The sequence below is a fragment of the Ursus americanus genome, chromosome 24 (assembly GCF_024610735.1).
Source record: "Ursus americanus isolate L20-20 chromosome 24, mUrsAme1.1.p, whole genome shotgun sequence".
NCBI lineage: Eukaryota > Metazoa > Chordata > Mammalia > Carnivora > Ursidae > Ursus > Ursus americanus.
This window is the reverse complement of record NC_142150.1, coordinates 2,221,301-2,241,352: the sequence shown is the minus strand read 5'-3', so window position 1 is coordinate 2,241,352 and position 20,052 is coordinate 2,221,301. Positions and strand designations below refer to the sequence as shown.

General features: G+C 48.7%; 1 long non-coding RNA gene across 1 annotated transcript; it reads left to right on the top strand.

Moving 5' to 3' along the window:
- The first annotated feature begins 11,215 nt into the window (after positions 1-11,215).
- LOC148107832 (uncharacterized) lies at positions 11,216-16,156 on the top strand. Its single transcript, XR_015721503.1, has 3 exons — positions 11,216-11,267; positions 14,568-14,637; positions 15,430-16,156. It is a non-coding gene; the product is annotated as an uncharacterized LOC148107832 (long non-coding RNA).
- Positions 16,157-20,052: the final 3,896 nt, after the last annotated feature.

Sequence of the window (20,052 nt, the reverse complement as noted above, 5' to 3'; positions counted from 1 at the left end):
CACATGGCTATTTGCTGGGTTGGTACAAACCAGGACGCGCATTAACTCGCAGAAGGAGTTCATGCTTTTCACCTCGCGGATAGTCATGTCATGCTGACCTCCCCTCTATTATCCACTCCTCACCTCCACCCACCCACATACCAACCCCCCATTAAGCTCTTCTCTAGCTTCAGTGCATTCTGTAGTAAATACATTGTAATTAAAATCGAATTCCTGCCCAACTGCTTTTCTCTTCAAACGTTTCCCCTCGATGCAGGTTACATGGCAGGAGACCACGCAGGGCAACCTGGCCCCTGGTTGGTTCAGAAGGGGTCCTTCACCCCTGGTCAGACGAGTGGGGTCTGCAGGGACTCTCCACGGCGGAGCCAGAGCCAGCCTCACGGGTCAAGTTCTGGTGTGTGTACACGCTCGGGCTCCAACAACCTGCTTCCAACCCCTGCTCTCCCCAGCAGCGTGACTTCCAGCGAGCCAGTTAATGAAGAGAGTAGCCCTTGCTCGTAAGCACAGAGTATGGATCACATCAGACGCCAGACGCGAAGGCTTACTGTTGACCTCATGCAAGCGTTAGTTGCTTTCTCCCCTCTTTTGTAAGCGTGGTCGTTTTATATCCCAGCAACTTGCCAAGCTAGAAGTGAGTTTCCCAGAACTCCCTTTGCTGGATGGTTCCCGGGGAGGACTGGCCTCTAGGCACATGTGCACGAGATGAGGAAGGTGGAAGTGACCGCAGGCCGCACGCCGGGAAGGTCAGTGCAGGGCTTTAGGCACCCGTGCGGCGCGTGCGTGTTGCTGATGGAGTGGGGGCGGGGGCGGGAGCCGGGCTTCTAGAGACCGCCTGCTCCCGCATCTCTGAGTCCAGGGCCTGTGCACACGCACCAATTTGGCAGAAGGTATAAGCTACTTCGAAGGGTCCCCACAGTGTTATGGGTGGAGGTGGTAAGAAATAAACACAAATTCCGGCTTCTCCTCAAGGGCTCTAGGTTGTCCGAGTTCAGTTTCCTTTTGATTTCTCCTGCTTCACAAGTTTTCTTGGCACTCGCCGGCTCTGCCGATGGACACAGCTTCAGGCCCACCAGCCGACACGAGGCGCCTGCCTTCCGGAGACCACTTCACCAGCTTCCACGATTGTACTGTGAACGCCAGTCCCTATGACAATCCCTTATTCCATATCACATTAATGGTCCTGTTTCCCTGAAGAAACCCTGATACGAGGGGAAATAAAACTGCCACTTCCTGGGAGTCTAGCATGGGCTCATACATTATTATTCTTCACAACATCCCTATGGGATTACTTCTGAGAATTACTGATTGAGATTATCATCCCTGTTTTACACTTTGTATATTAGTCAGCATTCCAGAGAAGCAGAACCAATAGGAGACATATAGAGATAGAGAAATGGATTATGGGAGATTTGCTCATGTGATGATGGAAGCTAAGTAGTCCCACCGTCTACCATCTGCAAGCTGGAGACCCAGGAAAGCCAGTGGTGTAGTTCTAACCTGAGTCTGCAGGCCTGAGACCCAGAGAGCCAAGAGTGAGGGTCCTAGTCCAAGGGCAGGAGAAGACCAGTGTTCTAGGTCAGCAATCAAGCTAAGAGAGTGAATTCTCCCTTCTTCTGCCCTTTTGTTCTATTCAGGCTCTCAAGGCATTGGATGAGGTCCACTCCCAAAGGAGAGGGCAATGGCCTTCCTCAGTCTACCGATTCAAATGCTAACCTCATAGACACTCCCATAGACACTCCCCGAAATATTGTTTAATCAAATATCTGGGGACCCTGTGGTCCAGTCAAGTTTGCACATAAATTTAACCACCACACTTGGACAAACTCAAATCATGGAGGTTAAACACTGTGTCTTAGGAACTGGCAGAAGTGGGATTCAAACCCTGGTCTATCTCGCTCTTGCGCCTGAATCCTGTCACTCACTCACCCTGAATCTCATCAGGAGCATTATCTCACTGATTATAAAAGGCCGCAAATGTGATGTATGTTCATTAGGAATAGGAAAGACTCTTCGACATATCAGTTTAAAATGTTTAAGATGCCAAAGACATGACAGAAAACGAGGAGGACATACCCCCAGAGATGTATTAACATGGCCAAGAGGGAATCAGTTGTAGGTCCGCTGGTCATCACGCTGAAATTGCACATGAAGCAAACTGGCTCAGGCCGTGTCTTAGCTGAAGGGGGCTGATCGCTCTCTGTACCACCATGTCTGAAAAGCAATCTGACTTCTGGCGGAAAGAAATCCACTGTTTCTCTGCACAACTCATCACTCAGCACCGCCCACTGGCCAACAATCCCTGACAGCCCAACTGGGAGAAAATCAAAGAAGCAATTGAGTGAGGGCTGTTCTGGGTTTGTGCCCGAGAGTCACAGGATCCCCGGACAAAGCAGGAAGGCACGGCCACAGCGGCCTTCTAAGAATGCCTGAGAGGCCAGCCCTCGAGGTTTTCTATCTCCCTGAGGACCGAGAAAGCATCCTGGAAGGAGGATGTGCCTGTCCCATGGACAGAATGGAGCAAAGCAAATTTATGTGGCATGGCTGGGTCAGGGAAGAGTAGGAGGAGAGAGACCTGGGAAAGGGGCGGAAGGGGGGGGTGACAAGAAACACCTCCCCATTGGTTTGAGCCTGTATCTCCCTGTTCCTCCCCTGTCCCACCCTGGCTTCAGGGTTTCATGCTTGCTATTCCCTCCAAAGGGCCTCCCTCTTCATTTCCACCCACTGAGGACCATCATTCCCTTTCAGACTTCTCTATGTCACCACCTTGTGCGGTCTCCTCACCGCCTTGGTTCATGCTCCTTGCACATCCTGGGAACAGCGTGTCCCTGAGGCACTCCAGCTGTTTCTTACATGCCTGTAACATCTGCAGAGAAGGGCTGTATCTCTAAACTCCTTTTCTTCTTTATATTAAAAAATAGGCTTTTCTCCTTTTTTTAATCAAAGCTGTGCCCAATCAAAAAGAGGAATATGAAAAATAATGTCATCACCCACAGACCTGGGGCATCACTACGTTGGTGGCTATGGACCAATTTACATTATCAATACACGTATCTGAAATTGTGCAGCTAGAGGGGCGAGGTCGGAGAGGCGTTAAGAGTTTGAGTTTTGTACTTGTATCGCCTTGGATGGGCACCTCGAATCTAGCTGTATGACCTTGGGTACATTAATGTCTCTGCACCTCAGTCATCTGGGTAAAATGGGCAGTAAAGTTGTCACAAAGTTGTCATATGGTTGTTATAAGGAAGAAATGAAATGACCCACAGAAGCCCACCAAGCATGTATGTAAAATCACTATTTGGGGGGTGTGTTGTGTGTGAAAATACACATAATAAGAAGTTGACCATTTCAACCATTTCTAAGTGTGAAACTCAGTGGTATTTAGTAAATTCAGTGTTGTGCAACTATCAGCACTATCTCGTTCCAGAACATTTCTAGCACCCCAAAAGGAAATCCTCCACCCATGAGGCGGTCTCTCCGCACTCCCCTCTGCCCCAGCCCCTGGCAACAACTAATCGGCTTTCTGTCTCTATGGAAAATCCCTTTCTCTTCAACCTTTGTCTCTCGCTCAGTTTTTACCTGACAGCTTTGCATTCAAACCTTTCTCATAAACTAAGTCAAACTTTAAAAAGGGGAAACAAACACAAAACTGCAAAGCAAACATGGAGAAATGATTTGGCACCTCTCCTTGGGGCCCTGCCCCCACAGTCTTATTGCGGAACTTTCACAAGAGTGACAGGTCCCTGCTTGGTCCATCTGCCTCCAGGCTCACTCACCCCAAACACAGTCGCCTGGCTCTTGTTAGCATGACGGGGTCTCCTGGTTGTCAAATCCATGTTCTATTTCCAGCCTTCCCCCCGCCCCCCCGTCATGTTTTTGCACTGCATGATGCCGTGGACCCCTCCCCCTTCTCGAAACCCTTTCCTTTGATTCCAAAACACTGCTCTTGTAGCTTTCTGGCCACTCAGCCTCAGTCTCCCGCAAGCTGGCGAGTGCAGTTTCTGCTCTCCACCGTCCACAGCCCTCCTCAGGTCATCATATCTGCTGGCCCCCATGTCAGCTATCACCCAGACACCGGCCACTCCAGCTCACTCCTCAATTCCAGATCCTTGCGTTCACCTGCCCTCTGGACCTCCCAGAGGTCCGCGACGCATCTCATTCAACAGTCACGCTGAATCGTCCAAAATGCACTAAATGATATATATTCCTAATCTCACTAATAATGTACCAATTTCCCAAACTAGAATTTTCAGAGTCATCTGTGGTTCCTCTCTTTTTTCTAAATCTTCCTTTCCAGATGGATAACAAATCATGTCCGTAGAGTTCAGAACCCTCTCTTGAGTCCCCCCTCCTCCCCACCCTATTGCCACTGTCTCAGTCCAGATCCCAGGATCTCTTTTCCTGACAACTACAGTGACTTTTTAAAAACCCATATATGGGGACACCTGGGTGGTTCAGTCGGTTAAGCATCTGCCTTCCACTCAGGTCATGATCCAAGCGTCTTGGGATCAAGCTCCGTGTCAGGGGTCCCTGCTCAGCAGGGAGCCTGCTTCTCCCTCTCCCCCCTTGCTCGCACTCTCTCTTGCTATCTCTTTCTCTCTCTCAAATAAATAAATGAAATCTTAAAAAAAATAAAACCCACATATATCCTTTCCCTGTCAGAATGACATGCTCAAAAGACAAAAGTGATCGGGTTGTTCTCCTCTTTGAGTATCTCTGTCTTCTAGAAAATAGAGTGACACTCCTCACCCTCAGCTCCCAGAACATACTAGAACCTTCACAAATCCTCCACTCTCCACTGTGGGTGGGCTTCTAGGGGAAGCTGCCTCCAATCCTTGGCCCCAGAGGTGGGACACATGACTCAGCCTGAGCCAATCGGCAGCCTCCACCTCTCTGGCCCCAGGAATTGGTGCAGGCCCAAGCGGAGCCCATGAAACACAATTCTGGGCTTTTATTTGAGCTCTGAGGAAATCAGGCCTCTTCTTTGCATTGGACATGAAGAAAGAAGGTACAGAGACTAGGACGGCTGATTCTTATGACCAAGGGGAGCCTGAGACTGGAGCTGTCACTTACCCTGGTGACATCTTTTGAGACCTGGAGCAAATCTTACCCATAGACACATACCCTTTGTTTTTTGGGGGTTTTTTGTTTGTTTTTAATGTAAGCCAATACATTCCCCTACTCTTTTTTATTTTATTTTTTTAATTTTTTCTTAAAATAGTTCGAATTGGGTTTTGTATTGCTTGCAAACTGAAGTCCCTGCTCATTACCCTTTAAGCCAGTGTTTTCCAAATTTTGCTAAACATTAGATCACCTGGTGGGCGGGGCTTTTAAAACACCCAGAACCAGTTCAATCCTAACATGTGGGGGTGGGAGCCAGACATCAGTAATTTTTAAAGCTCTCAGGTGATTCCAATGCATCATGAAGTTTGGGAACCACTGCTTCAAGCAAAGCAAGCTACCTTCTCTGTGCTTCCCCAGCTCGCTGCCCACCGACTTACCAGAGCTCTTTTCACCCCATATTTCTGGCTATCTCCCGCTTTGGACTTTGTGCATCTTAATGGCAGATTCACATCTTTATCCCTTTGCCTTGCATATGGTAGGTCTCAATAAGGATTAAATAATGAACAGCTGACTGAACGAATGGGACAAGTCCATTTTTAACTACAAGGTACCACGTACTAGGTACAAATTAAGAATGTTCTGGCTCTGGAGCTAGAGTGCCTTTGCCTAAATTCTGCTTGATATGACTCAGGGCAAATACTCAACTGCTCAATGACTCCTTTCTTCATCTATAAACTGTAAATAATAATAGCACATCACGGTGACGTCAGGATTTTGTAAGTTGATACACGTAAAATTTCTTAGAACATTTCTTGGTGCATAGTAAACACACAATAAATGCCAGCCCCTTCCATCCTTCCTTCCTTCCTCCCCTCCTTCCTTCCATCCGTCCTTCCTCCGTTCTTTTTTTCCTCCCTCCCTCCCTTCCTTCTTTCCCCGATAACTACTAAGCACAGACTCCCTGGGTTGGCTAAGTGGTGAATGGGAGGTGAGGTGGGGGGAGACAACAGTGAGTGTGGAGGCCTCCTTGCAGAATCTCATGATTACACGGGGACACATGGACTAGGAAGACGCAGAATAGAGAGTGGTTTCTGATGTTTGAAAGCCTCGAGCGTGTTTAGGTGCTGAAAGAAAGAGCCAGGTGACAGGAAGATGTCAAGTGGCGAGAGGGGCAGACTCAACCCCTGCATGTGGGAGCCAGATCCACAGGAGGTGGGAGGAGGTGGAGCCCCAGACCGGAGGAAGATGCGTCTCTCCCAGACACAGGAGGAATGGGGGGGGGGGTGCAAGGATTTCACACCTGTATGCACTTTGGAGGTGGTTCTGTTTTGCATGCAGTCTGTTAGTGTGGGTGAATTTTGTTCAGGTGACTGGAGGGTGACTATGCTGGGGTGGAGAGCCAATTCCTGGTTAGTGGCAGAACAAAAGTCTCGTAAAATTCCCAGTGCTGCTGGGCTCGCCCCGCCCACGGTGCCAACGGCGCGCAATCAGGTGTTTATGGAGCCGCCTGAATAGAGCCTGTTATTTGGATGAGGCCCGGGGAAGGGCTATTGTTTCATGTTATTCATCTCAGAGAATTTCATCTGTCTTAAAGGAAGTCTTTTTCTGCCTGAGAGGAAAAGAAAGCACTTCCTTATGAAGAGCACAGCTTTCTAACAGGATTCGTTGTATCAGAACTTTTGACCTGCCGGGTCTCTGTCTGTAAAGGTGTATGTGCTTATGCATTTGTTAGCAAAGTGGCTGCAGCGCTCTTTGCTGTGTTAGAGCCGTGAGCGTCCAGCTAAGGATGCCCTTGAAAACATCACTCCCTCTGCAGCCGTCCGTCCGTCTTCTTATCTGTGAAAGGAGGGAGTGGGACCGTGGGCCTGCCCGCTTCCTTCCTGCCTCCCTTCCACCCACAGGCCTTCACTGAGCTCCCATCAGATGCAGGATGCAACTGTAGGCGCTGCGCGGCACAGATAAACGAAACCTGACTCAGCCATCGTGCCAGCCCTCTGTTCGTTTGCAGTTTTTCAGGGAAACGATAACAGAAATCACTGTGTTATAGTCTAGGTCTCCATCACCTCTCACTGAAACACCTTCGGTGGCTTCCTGACCAGTCCCCTGCCTTTGTTCTGTGTCTCCGCCACCTCGGGGAGGAGGTTTCTGAAGCACGTGTCCAGTCTGGAGGCTGCTCTCCAGCCCCATAAGATGACAGGGACTCCGTGTCTGGTTTCCTTTCCTCAGGCTATTCTCTCTACAAACCCAGGGCCTTGCAAACTCGTATTCAACCGTCAGGGCCTTGCATTCGCGTACCCACCCTGTTGGTGCAATGAAGGGCCCGCTCCTACCGTGCTAGCCCCAGCGTTTTTAAACAGGTCTCAGCTGCTGCATGCATGACAGCGTGGGCACTTACCTGTGTCCCCTCTACGAGCCTACAGGCTCCTATGTGAAGGGACGGGCAGGCCCGAATTATTCCGTTTCCTCAGTGCATGGCACCTAGCTGCTACTGAATTAATTTAATCGTTGTGAAGTCATCAAATGTCATATGTGAGAAGAGCATTAAGAGAGGCACAATCTCTAGGAAAACCCCTGGGTATAAATACAAGGCGAACACATTTCTGCCCTCTGTTTTCCGAAGCTATAACCGTGCATCTGGGAGAAACCAGAAGACCAGGGACCTGGGGACTTTTTTCTAATATCACAAGCATAAGCAAACAAAGCATAACACATCAGTCTTGTACCCACCATACAGCTTTCACAAATCTTACCATTTTGCCCTATTTGCTTCAGATGTTTTTCGTTTTTTAGAAACATAAACATTATAGTTAATCATAACCCCAAAGGGATCCGTTTCCTCATGCATGTCTTCCCATGAATTTGGTGTTTATCATTCTAATAAATTTTTTCACACTTTCACTGCATAAGCATATATTTCTAAACAAGGTTTTGTACTGGTTTTCATATTTTTAAACATATTAATTTGATAAGGATTCACACTACACGAATTGTGACTGGTTTTTCCCCTTTTTGAGATTTATCCATGTTGATACCTGAATTTTATTCATAAGGATCTGCTTTGTTGATTAGTATTCTACTGAGTGAAGACAACACATCTGCTCTCATTCCCCTGTCCATAGACATTTTTTTTTTGCTGTTATAACTGATATCACAAAAGCATCCTGTGTATGTCTCCTTGTGTGCATGTAGGAGTTTTCCCTACATATCTAAATTGGAATGGCTGGATCATAGGGAATATTCATTTTCACCTTTACTCGGTAGGAATACACTGCTCTCCAAAGTGATTCCTCCCGTTTCCCGCCATAGGTCCCATCTTACCCAGCACACACCTGGGCAATCCGCAGTTGGTGTTGCCAGACTTTAAAAGTCTTGCCAATCCAGTGGGGATAATATACCTCATTGGGATTTTAGTTTGCATTTTCCCATTACTGTGAAGGTGAAGCTTCATATGTTTATTGGACATTTGGGTGTCATTTATTTGTGAATTTCCAAGTCACACCCTTTGTTCGTTATATTCTGCTGGGTGGCCTTTTCCTTATTGATCGTAGGAGTTCTTACTTATTTACAATGTGGTCTGTGTCTCATCTTTTTATTTGGTTGTGTCTTTCCTTGAACAAAAGTCTTAATCTTAATTTAGGCAAATTCATTGTTTCTTTTCTGGTCTGTGGATTTGTTGTTGTTATTCTCCTCTCTAAAAAATATTTCCTTACCCCAATGCCATAAATATAGTCCCTTATATGTACATTCGCTTCCAAAAAGTCTTACGTTCTTTTTCTTATGTGCCATCATGAATTCTCACTTTTCCATATGGATAACCAACTCCCCAACCCTGTTAACTGAATGGGCTGTCCTTTCCTTATGAATGTCACCGCGGTCATATGCCAGGTACCCAGACACAGGCGGATCTATTTCTGGGCTCTCTGTTCTATCCCATTGGTCTATTCCATTCCTGCATGAACTCCTTCAGATCAATGACTTCATAATAGGTCTTAATAGCTGGAAGGGGTCAGTCTCTTCTTGTTTTTCTTCAAAGTCACTTAAGCTATTCTTTGGCCTTCTCTCTTCCACATGAATTTTAGAATTCGCTCGTAAATGTCTAGGAAAATCTTCATTGAGATGTTGACAGGCATTTCAGTAAACTTATATATTAATTTGAGAGAAATTCTCATATTTATGGTATTGAGTGTTCCAATCCATGAGTCAGGTAATGCTCTCCATTTATTCAGGTTCCCTTTTGTGTGGGATGTGGCGGTAAAGGCCAGAGCATCATTCCCAGTGGAAGAGGAAAGTGCATCTGAGAAAGCCATCACTGGGCGTGGGTCGAGCTGAGCCAGCAGGAAATGAGAGCATGCTGTTCAAACAGACTGCCAGGGTTTGGCTGATCCCACGGTAGCAGATACTGCCAGTCCTCGGGACCCGGACTCTCCGCTTCCTTCCCAACCTGGTACTTGGAGCAGCGACCCCAATTTGTCAGAACTGGCACTCTGAGCGAAACCACTGTGCCATCCGGCCTAAATCTCTCTCAGCAGACGCGCGTTTGCTGAGGCCCTGGGAAACCCAACACCGGGGACTCTGAGGGCTCTGCAGGCCTGCGCGGGGCTCTGGGGCTGCTGCCTTCCACAGACAGGTGCACCAGCATGTAGGACACGTGAACTTCTCCCGTTGTAGATTGCTTCGGTAGAAATGGAGGTTTCAGGCAAACCGAAGAGCCCAGGAGACGCGACGGGGACATGCTTCGTGGCAGGATCTGGTTTTGACTTTCCAACCCTGCTAGCAGGCTGCTCTGCATTTTTAAGCGTGCGGAAGCCCTTGAAATCTGGTCCCTGAATGGCTGGCAGGGGAAGCTCTTTATGCTTCCCTACACCTTTGATGGAAACAAACCGCTACAGTATATCGTGGAAAGATGAGGACAAAGACTTGTTAACGGTCTCCACCTTGCTCCCCCTGGACCTTCTGCATCGGGCGCACGGCAGAGGCCTACCTGACGCAGCTTCGAGTCGGCTTCCGTTTATTCGGTATCCATCATGGGTCAGGCACTGGGTTAAGTGCTTCAAAGATACCAACCCATTTTGTCCTCAGCACCGGGGCATTATCACCTTTTTTTGAGATGAGAAAAAAAAGCTCAGGGAGCTAAAGTGACTCATGCAACCAAAGTCCTACAGACAGTCAATGAGAGAACTGTGAGCCAGTCTCTATCCACCTGTGGCTGTGGGATCGAGGTCTAGTGCCAAGGACTTCTGCCTGTTACTGATGAGAGGAAGAAGAGAGGGAAGAAAAGGGAGACAGGTGAGAGAGGTGGCAGGGGGACACAATGGAGGAAAGAGAGGGAAAGAGGAAGCCGAGGGTGGGGAGGCAGGGAGGGAGGCTAGTGGAATTGGAGGGTCTAGGCCTGCCCTCCTCCTCCCTCTCCCAGGGTCTGTCTCCTAGGGGCCTGTGTATCTAGAAGCTCCATTACCACGGTCTCTCCAGAGTGCTCTTGTTTGCCCTTGGAGGAAGGAGAGGGGGAAGGCAGACTTTTACAGTTGAGGATCGTCTCTGAAGAGGAAGGCACCGTTCACTGAGGCCTGGTAGGTGCAGAGGGGAATCCTGAACCCAATTACCAAGATAGCTCTGCCCTTTACAATGGGTCAGACAAGCCTTAGCCACCCCATGACGGCTGTGGCCTGGGAGGAGAGCTCAGCTACAGACCAAAGGGGGTCCTGGAGTACTAGAGAGGTGATCTGAAGAGTGTAACTGGGTTAAATATTATAAAAACAAACAAGACAAACACTTTTAGAACGTAGAAGTATTTATCTCTAGGGGTGGAACTCTGGGAACTTTCTCTGTTCAGATATTCCACTGTGTGCATGTTTTACAGTGAATGTCATTCTCATTCTCTTTCTTCATTTGCAGGGTGTTGCTCAAAGATCACCCCCACCTCTCAACAGATGGAAGGGACAGGGTGTGTGTCAGCAGCGGGAGCGGCTGTGGGCAAGGGGAGGCCACTACAAGGAGGGACTGGCCTCCTGTGAACAGACGCTAAGGTGAGCTGCACATTCCGTAAGGTGCATTGCTGGGGCATTACCTCAGCCAGGAAGGAACACTCTGGACTTTAGACCTTACTTTTACCTCCCACTTCCCTGCTCCTGGCTCTCTGGAACTCCTCCCTTTCTTGATGGCTCCTGAAGGAGTTCTACAAGGCCGTCTCTTCTTCCAGGCTGTCTGAGGTATGGGATTAATTGGAAACCAGTCCGGTTTGCCCCTCAGTAGGAAATGAGACAGACAGGATGTTGGTGCCAAAGCAAGCCAAAACCCTAGTCAGCCGGGGAGGCATCCGCAAGCTTTCTGCCATGAGCAGCTGGGCTCGGCTACAAGGCATGCTGGGACAGGAGTAGTGGGAGCTGGCCCCATGGGGGCTGACTGACGGGTTGCTGCCCTGGCAGGGGCTCCCAAGCAGGTGGGCAGGGCTCTGACAGAAAGCATCTCTGGCATTTGCCAAGGCTACTTGTCCTCTGGGCAGCAGCATCTCCCTTCTCACGGCCCCAGAGTTCCTCCTCTCCTCTCCAGTTGCTCAGCCTTTGCCAATCCCCATGTAATTCCTTGAGGAGCCAGAGAGGATGGACAGAAAGCAGTGCTGCTGGAGAGAAGGGACCACACAAAATTAAAATAGCTGTTATCCTTTGCCACAAAAATATTGTGCAAGTGTGGCAGATTCTGCCTCCTAAAGGTGGTGCCAAGAATATCTCCCATCCTGCATTCTCTTTTGAAATGGGATCTTGCCATTTCCCCATCAAGAGGTGACCTGTTTCTTTACCTTGTTGAATTTGGGAGGATGCTATGACCGTTTTGACCACTAAAAAACAAAGGAAGTGATGCTGTAGCAGAACTGTCATAGCCCTTAACTGGCCTGGTAGCTTCATCTTCCTCCCTCTTGGAACCCAGCAGCCATGCTATGAGAAGCCCATGCCCTGTGGAGGGGTCACGTGCAGTCAGTAGCCCCGGCTGAGCCCCCAGCTGATAGCCAGACTCAGACCCCAGCCATCTGATCTGTGTAAGCATCTCAGACCCCCCAGTCTAGTCAAACCATCAGATAACCGCAGCCCCAACTGACATCTGCCTGGAATCATATAAAAGACCCCAGGTGGGAATTGCCCCGCTGAGACTAGTCAATGCACAGAAACATGGGAGATCATAATAAATTAGTATATGATAATTGTTTTAAGCCACTAAGTTTTGGCGTGGTTTGTTATGCCACAACAGATAGCTGGAACAGAAAAACACTACCCCAAAACACATGCCAGAAACAGCCACCGTATATTAGTACTCAGGAGTCTCGTTGCTCATGTGTCTTCAGCCAGTGGGCCAGGGGCTGGCTGGTCTGGGTGTGGCCCCAGCTAGGTCCTCCCAGCTCTGCTACCTGATCTCTCATTCCCCACAGGCTAATCTAGGCTGCTCTCGTGGCAGTAGCAGGCGTTTAACAGAGTAGGAGACACCGGCTTCTTAAGACCTAGGCTTGGAACTGGCACACTGTTTTCCATTATATTGTTCAAAGCAAATCTCAAGACCGGTGCATATTCAAAGGGTGGGGAAGTCAGTTCTGTCTCTTGATGAGAGGGTCTACAAATTTACAGAGGATGTGAGGGGCACCTGGGTGGCTCAGTCAGTTGAGCATCTGACTCTTGATTTCTGCTCGGGTCATGATCTCGGGGTCGTGGGATCCAGCCCCACATTGTTCTCCACGCTTAGTGGGGAATCTGCTTGAGATTCTCTCTCTCCCTCTTCCTCTGCCCCTCCCCACTGCTCTTCGTCGCTTGCTCTCTTTCTTTCAAATAAATAAATAAATAAGTAAATATACAGAAGATATGAATTATGGGAGGGGTGGAGGACTGTAGCCATTTCTGCAATCAGTTTATCCCAATATCTAATGAGGATATTAAGAAGTTTGCTAAGGGTTGTGAGACATAAATCCCTCCTCTGTTTTTTACTGGTGTCTTTACTTAAATCTCAGTACTCAGTATTATTTTTCATTATTTTACCTTTCCAGCCTCTACATGAAGGTAAGGAGAAAAGGACCGTGAAGAGTAGCTTTTGGGTGGCCAGCCACACTTGTCAAGGGCTCCCATCTTGTGGTTTGCAAATGGTGCTCTGTAAAGTCCTGGGGTCCTATGGTGGCTTCTCGGCAGCTACCACAGGGGAGTGGGTGTGGACAAGTGTGATGGCCCCACCTTAACCAGTCCACGCTGCTGCCTTGTGATTTCCTTTGGAGAAATGTTATGCAGCTTTGAAAAAAGAAAAGTTTTGACGTCCACTGAACTAGACCAGCCTTTCCACCTTAGAGAAGATAATCTTAGTGAAGTTGAGTGTCTGTTCCAAGTTACTCAGCAAATGAGTGTCTTGGCCGGCCAGTCTGCGGACCCACCATCCAATCCAAGGCTAGTTCTCCTAACATACTCTCCCTGCCCTTCACTCGGTTCCAGATGGGAGAAGTCTTCTGTACCCTAGTATACAGGAGGAAATCAAGGCAAGCAGAAGCAATATTCCTGACACCTTTTTAGTTACCTGTTTCCCCAAGAAGTGAGACCATTCACTGTCCTTGAGCCTCGAACCTCACTGACCCCCATTACATACACGCACACATACCCTCACATAATCCCTACATGGCTTGATCCCCAGAACCACCACCAATTCAGGGCATCGTATTGGCAGGCAGGCCGGGCTGGCTGGTCAACCCCAAAGCAGAACAGGGTATACTTGGGGGGTTGACTCCTACAAGGCAGATGGAGCTCCATCTGGAAGAAAAGCTCATCTCCCAGGAGAAGTCCTGGTCTTGCTTAGAGCCTGTGATCTCCTTGTTCTCCTTCCAGTGTGTTAATTCCATTTCTTCCCAAGTTAGATTTTTTAGGACATGGGCTATTTATAGCTCCTCCTAAGCCCTTTTCAGTCTGTTTCCTGTTCAAGTACTGCATTAGTCACCAGGCAATCTCCAAGTCCCTGCCTGATCTCAGCAGCAGGGAATAGGGATGCTGATCAGACTCAGGGTGGTCCTGGTAGGGAAGGGAGAAGCAGGAAGCAGGAGGCAGGGGGCAGGAGGCTGGGCAGGGAGGCAGAGGGAGCATCTGTTGTCCCCCATCCTCTGTGACATGAAGCTCTGAGTCCTTATGGCTTCCTGGAGTTTACTTAGTCCCTGGAGACACAGACTCTGCAGAGGCACCTCCATTTGGCTGCATATTTTTGCCATTACTTGATGACCTATTTGCATGCAGCTCCTTGTAGAGAATTTCCTCCCAAGCCATATAGGGTGATTTCATCGCACCACAAACTGAGGCTTCTATTTGCAGTCAGTGATAGAGGCTCCTTCCTGACTTCCTCCTGCCGGCCCCTACATCTCTCCTTTTCACTGTAGCCTGCCTAGGCTGCTCTGAGCTTTCTCCAAGCACAGGTCTCACCAAGCATGTTTTGTCTCAGGAACTTATCAGCTTCATTTGAGTAAAGGGCCGCTGACCTGAGCTGAGCTTTTGTATTCACAGGCCCAGGAGCAGTGACCTCTGATGCCAAGGGAAGGAAGAGGCAACTTCAGCCAAGGGAGTGGGCAAAAAGGTAGCAGCCAAGCCCTCCACGCCTCTTCGCCTTCCCATGCTTTTGTTCATGTGGTTCGCTTGCCTGGAATGCACACCCTGGGCCAGGGGGAATGTATCAAGGGATCCATTGCTGAAAATCTTTAGCAGGTCATCCACATCCCCCGGCAGCCCCTGGCCACCTTGAGAGCTTTGGTCAACCTCTACAAATCCTTAGTGAGGGAGGTGAGTACAGGTTTCGGACCCCACCTTGCTGGGGACAAAAGAGGGAAAGGCAGAGAGGTGCTGGAGCTTCTACTCACATAGCAAACCATCAGGTGGCCAGCATCCCACAGACTGTGATCTCTCTGGGGGTAGCTTCACCATTCCTCAAGCCCCAAACCAGGGGGCGCGTGTGCCTTGCACAGAGCTCCCGGGGGCTTCAGAGACAATTCACTCTAGGCTCTCGGGGACAACGGCCTTCTCAGTCCCGGCCTCGAGGTGTACGGGGCTCCCTAACACCAGCTGGTCACTGAGCACCACTTTTTGCTGAGTGCTGTGGAGACAAACCCTCCGAATGCTCAGAAATAGTGTTGGTGAGAAGGTACTTGAACTAAGTGTGACCCTCCCGTCCCACTCAGAGAGCGAGCATGCATGCCAGCGCCCTGAGCAGAGGAGGAGGAGGAATTCAAACATGAGACGTGCGTGCCAGGTGCCAGCCCCGGCCCAGGCCCATCAGGGCTACGCCTGAGCTATGATGCACCAGCAATCTGGCAAAACTGATTTCCGTTCAGATTCCATCCTGGGAAATTTATTACAGACTCTCTCCCTACAGAGCATGCTCAGCTACGTCCTTGGGCGTGCAAGAGCCCAGAAGACGTGGTCAGGAGCAGCCGAATCGGATTTTTTGGGAGTGCGAGAGCCCAGAGGACGCAGTCAAGAACAGCCGAATCAGATTTAGTCGAGGATGAGACTGCTTCTGCCAGAGCTGAGGCCTGGAGACTGATTTCCAGGGAGTGGGTGATCCAGGAGCAGGGCGGGATGTCCCTCTTCTGGGACCATGATGATGGACTCTGAAGCAGAGGGTGTCAGAGTGTGAGACCCTTATCCGAGCTCCTCTTAGAATGAAGCTCTTTCCTGCTTCTATTTTTTAAGTGATAAAAATGAATATACATACAGAAAAGTGCATCGGACCTTTTATATAATAACAACTATAAAGCTATCACCCATGTACTCATCACTCCCAACAAAAGTGCAACATCGGGGCACCTGGGTGGCTCAGTCGGTTAGGCATCTACCTTCAGCTCAGGTCATGATACCAGGGTCCTGGGACTGAGCCCCATGTTGGGCTCCCTGCTCTCAGGGAATCTGCTTCTCCCTCTTCTCCCTGCTCGTGCTCTCGCTCACTACTGCTCTCTCAAATAAATAAATAAAATCTTTTTTTTTTAAGTTTAACATTGCCAGCACTCTGAAGCCCCCTGCATCTCCCTATCTGATCAGACCTTCCTCTCCTGTAGGTTTTTATGGCATCTACTTCCTTGTCCCTTGAATTAAACCTGAGTTTGCATCCCTAAAGAAAATAGTTTTGTGTTTTGCTTATTTTGAGCTTTGAATGAATAGACTCATAGTTGGGTTTTGCGTGTGTGTGGCTTCTTTTGCTCAGTTCTGTTTATGAGAGTCATCGATGTGGTTGGGTGTGGCTATGGTGTAGCCATTTTCCTGGCTGTATAATATTCTACTGGATATGGCCTTTTTGTTGCTACTGCTGCTGCTGAATATTTGGGTTGTTTCCAGGTTTTGACTACTGTACACGGTGCTGCCATGAGCATTCTAGTATGCGTATCCTGGTACAAACATGCGTGCGTTTCTCCAGTGTAGCTAGGAGTGGAATCGCTAGGTAAAGGATGGGCATATCTTCCCCTTTATGAGATAACAGCCAATGGTTTTCCAAGTTGTCGTATGACTTCTTCCTCTCTCGCTTGCACCACTGTAGCAGCTATGCCAAGGGGAGGAGATCACAGGTTAAGAATTATTGGTCCACAGAGATGCTTCAGGAGGAAGAACTTCTGTTGAGAAAAATCTGTGTGTGCCTTTGTTTCTTTTCCTGTGTCACTGATAGGGCCCGTCAGCTCCTGCCTCACTGTCCCAGCCTCTGTGAGTGGAGCTCCCATAGTGAGCCCACTACTCTCCCCCCTCAGGCTCACTCTATGGTGGTTGCCAGACTCATCTGGTCAAGGACATGGTAGGCAGTTGTCATCTGAAGCTTAGTCCAAGGGTAGTGGAACCCCAGCCATCAGACAGGAAGTCAGAAGAGATTATACATGGCGGAGGCTTGAGCAGGGCTGACAGCAGGATGGCACTGTCATGTCTGGGACCAGACAAACAGGGAAGAGGAGATATTAGGACCCTCACTAGGCCCAGAGACCTGAGGCAGAGCCAGGACTGGCTTCAGCAGAGCAGATCACTTATGAGTCTTTATACTGCAGCAAAAACCCAACTTAAATACTCTTATTAAACCGGAGAATGTATTGGTTTATAACAACATATAATGATAGGCCTGCCTTCAAGAGAAGGTTAATCCAGAAGAGGAAGATAAAGCTCCACAGAAGAGATAAAATTCAAGAACAAGAACAAAAACCAGCAACCCACACAGAGGCCAGGTCTCAGCAGGATCTATGATGGGGGCAAGTTGGGCGCGATCCCCTGCGCCTGTGTCTGGATACAGTGGGTGCCTGCAGAGTGTTCCTAGGGCCTAGGGAGCCACTGAAGCTTGCGGACTGGCATCCTCACACGACCCTATAGAGACATGTTTGCAGCCTCAGATGCCCGGAAAAAAAAAAAAAAAAAAAAGAATGTATTCTGAGCATCTGGGAGGGTACTCTGAGAGAGGAAAGGAAAAAGTGAATGTTTGTAGTAGACATGAAAATTTTAAATATCCTTTCTATACTAGAAATTGGGAACCAGGGTCTGAGTTAAGATTTGACGCTGCTTCCAGGTAGGCGAGGAAACTGGGATTCTAACATGTGGTCAGGATTTCTGGGACATTTCTGCGATGTGTGAGATCAAAAGGAGAAAATATCTGAGCTCAGGGCTGTCTTGGAAATCTCAGAGGTATAGTAACTGCATTGATTTTTAGTAACATTTATTAGGTCTTTTTTTAATACGGAAAAAAAAAAAGAGTAAAAGCAATTGGTCCAAAATCCCACTGATGAAGATAACCTCCCTGGCATTTTTCAAAAATACCAGCTCTACATTCTATGTATACGGAAAAGGAGAACACAAAGAAGCAAAATCCTCCTCCTTAGCTCCCCTTCCTCACAGGGACCCACTAGTCAGAGTTTCTTATGTGCTTTCCAGAAACTTGTTTCTTTAGCAATCAGACCCAGAGTAAAGGATTGTTAGAGAATTGTTCTGTTCCACCTAAATGAGGGGAGACTCAAGTTGTTGCAGGCCCTCTGGCTCTCTCTCTGGCAGGGCCCCCTGCCCTGGCTCCAAGTTAATGGGTAGGGCTACACTGACCCTCCTCTCCCCACTCCTGCCTTGTCCCTACCAGCACACCCCTCCGGAGGAAGCTCACAGCAGGGGAATATTTACTGAATGAGAACGCCCTGAAGGGAAAGATTTTTCTACTGATTATATGTCTGGCGCCCTAGAACATCTTCTATTTTTTCCATGGTGATTCATCCAGGGATCATGAGAGACAGGCTGCTGGGAAAGATGCCGTTGCCTGCCCAAGCTTTGATCAGGGTTATACAATCTTGTGCTGATTTACGCCTGGAAGCCCCCTCACTTTCCCTTTGCCACTTGTCCCCAAAACCTAGAGAAGAAGACCACATTGTGCCTGGGGATTGCATGAGCATGAAATCCTTTTTTCTTAAACATTAAGCCATATGATATGCCTTTGCATGACACTGGACCTGGAAGAAAGTGGGAGGTTCTCAAAAATTCTCATTTATTCATATCATATAATTACTAAGTTTACCATATATACCTTTAATACCTTTGTATAGGCTTTAAAAAACAGTCACGTTTTCCTGAGGCGGAGAGAGGCAGCTCAGGCATAAGGAACAGCATACTCGGAAGTACAACGCCAAAGACTTCTTGAAATTAGATTCTAAAGCAAAGGCCAATGTCAAGAACCAGGTTGGAAAGGTAAATGGGAGCCAGATGATGAAGGAGCTTGAATTCTAGGATCACCAGTGTAGACTTGATCTTAAATGCTGACGGAAGCCTCTGTGGGTATTGCATAGGAGAACGCAATCATCTAGGGACCCAGGAGAAAGAAATGGCACACTCAAATGAGGATGATGTGAAGAGTGTTAAGTGAAGGGGTTATTTCCTAAGGTCTGGGTGGCAGGTAGTGAAACCACCAGGTGTAATGCTATGCCTGCAGCATCAGGGCTGTTAGGTAGGAAGGGGTGAGGGGCAGACGCAATTCCTTAAAGAGTCATGCAAATACCACCTCAAAAGGACCTGTGGCCTTTGGTTAGGGTGGCTCCACAGCGAGGCGGCCAGAATGTAATCCCCCAACCTCCCTGTCCCCCCCTTTTGACACCTGCTGGTACTCCCCATTAGCCAAAACCAGCCAGGAGCCAAGGGAGGCCACTATGGTGGTCCCTACAGGTCAGCCCCCCCGGGGCCAAGAGCAGGACAGAGTGGATTTGCAGGGGCAGGTGGCAGTCATTCTGCACAAGAGTGGTGTCATGAGATGAACAGTTCAACAAGGCCATCGTGGGCAGAACGGACAGCAAATTAGAGGCAGAGGGACAGGAGGAGAGTGCAAGGGTCTGAACTAACATGAGTCGTGGAGATAGGGAGGAAGAGAAAGATTCGAGCAATATTGAGGACGTAGAATCGTCATGACCCGTCGACAGGAGAAACTAGGACGAGGGAGGCATCTAGGGTTGTCTGGGTACCTGAGTGCATGCTGACCCCATTACCTAGGAAAGGACACAAGTCCAAGGGAAGGTGTTGCTCCTGGACAAAAAGAGATCACTCTCTCCTGGCTGGCAAGGGCGACCATGGGCAGAAGGACAGATGGCCTCCTGTGTCCCTGCTCTGGACAGAAGTACAATGGCTTCTGGCATCCTTCTCCTCCCATTTCTAAGCCCTTCTGCTCCACCACTCAGCCGCCCCCAAACACCCACTTCCACAGGGGTCTGACCTCCTCAAAGTGTCCAGGCTGCAAACTGATTTCTGTGTTTTGACTGCTCTCCCTTTTCCACTAGTCCTCCTTAAACGGAAAAAAAAATACAATGAAAAGGGACTGATTGCTGGCTCTCTGTGGAGATAGATGCGAATTTTTTAAAGGATCTACTGGGTTGAGTTTCTAACTACCAAACTATGAGAGGGAGATTTTTAGTTTCAAGCCTGGAGCCTCCCAGGGCATTCGTGCACAGTTCCCCATCTCCTCAGAAGAACACAGGTAAGCAACTTAGTACCTACTCAACCCCTTACC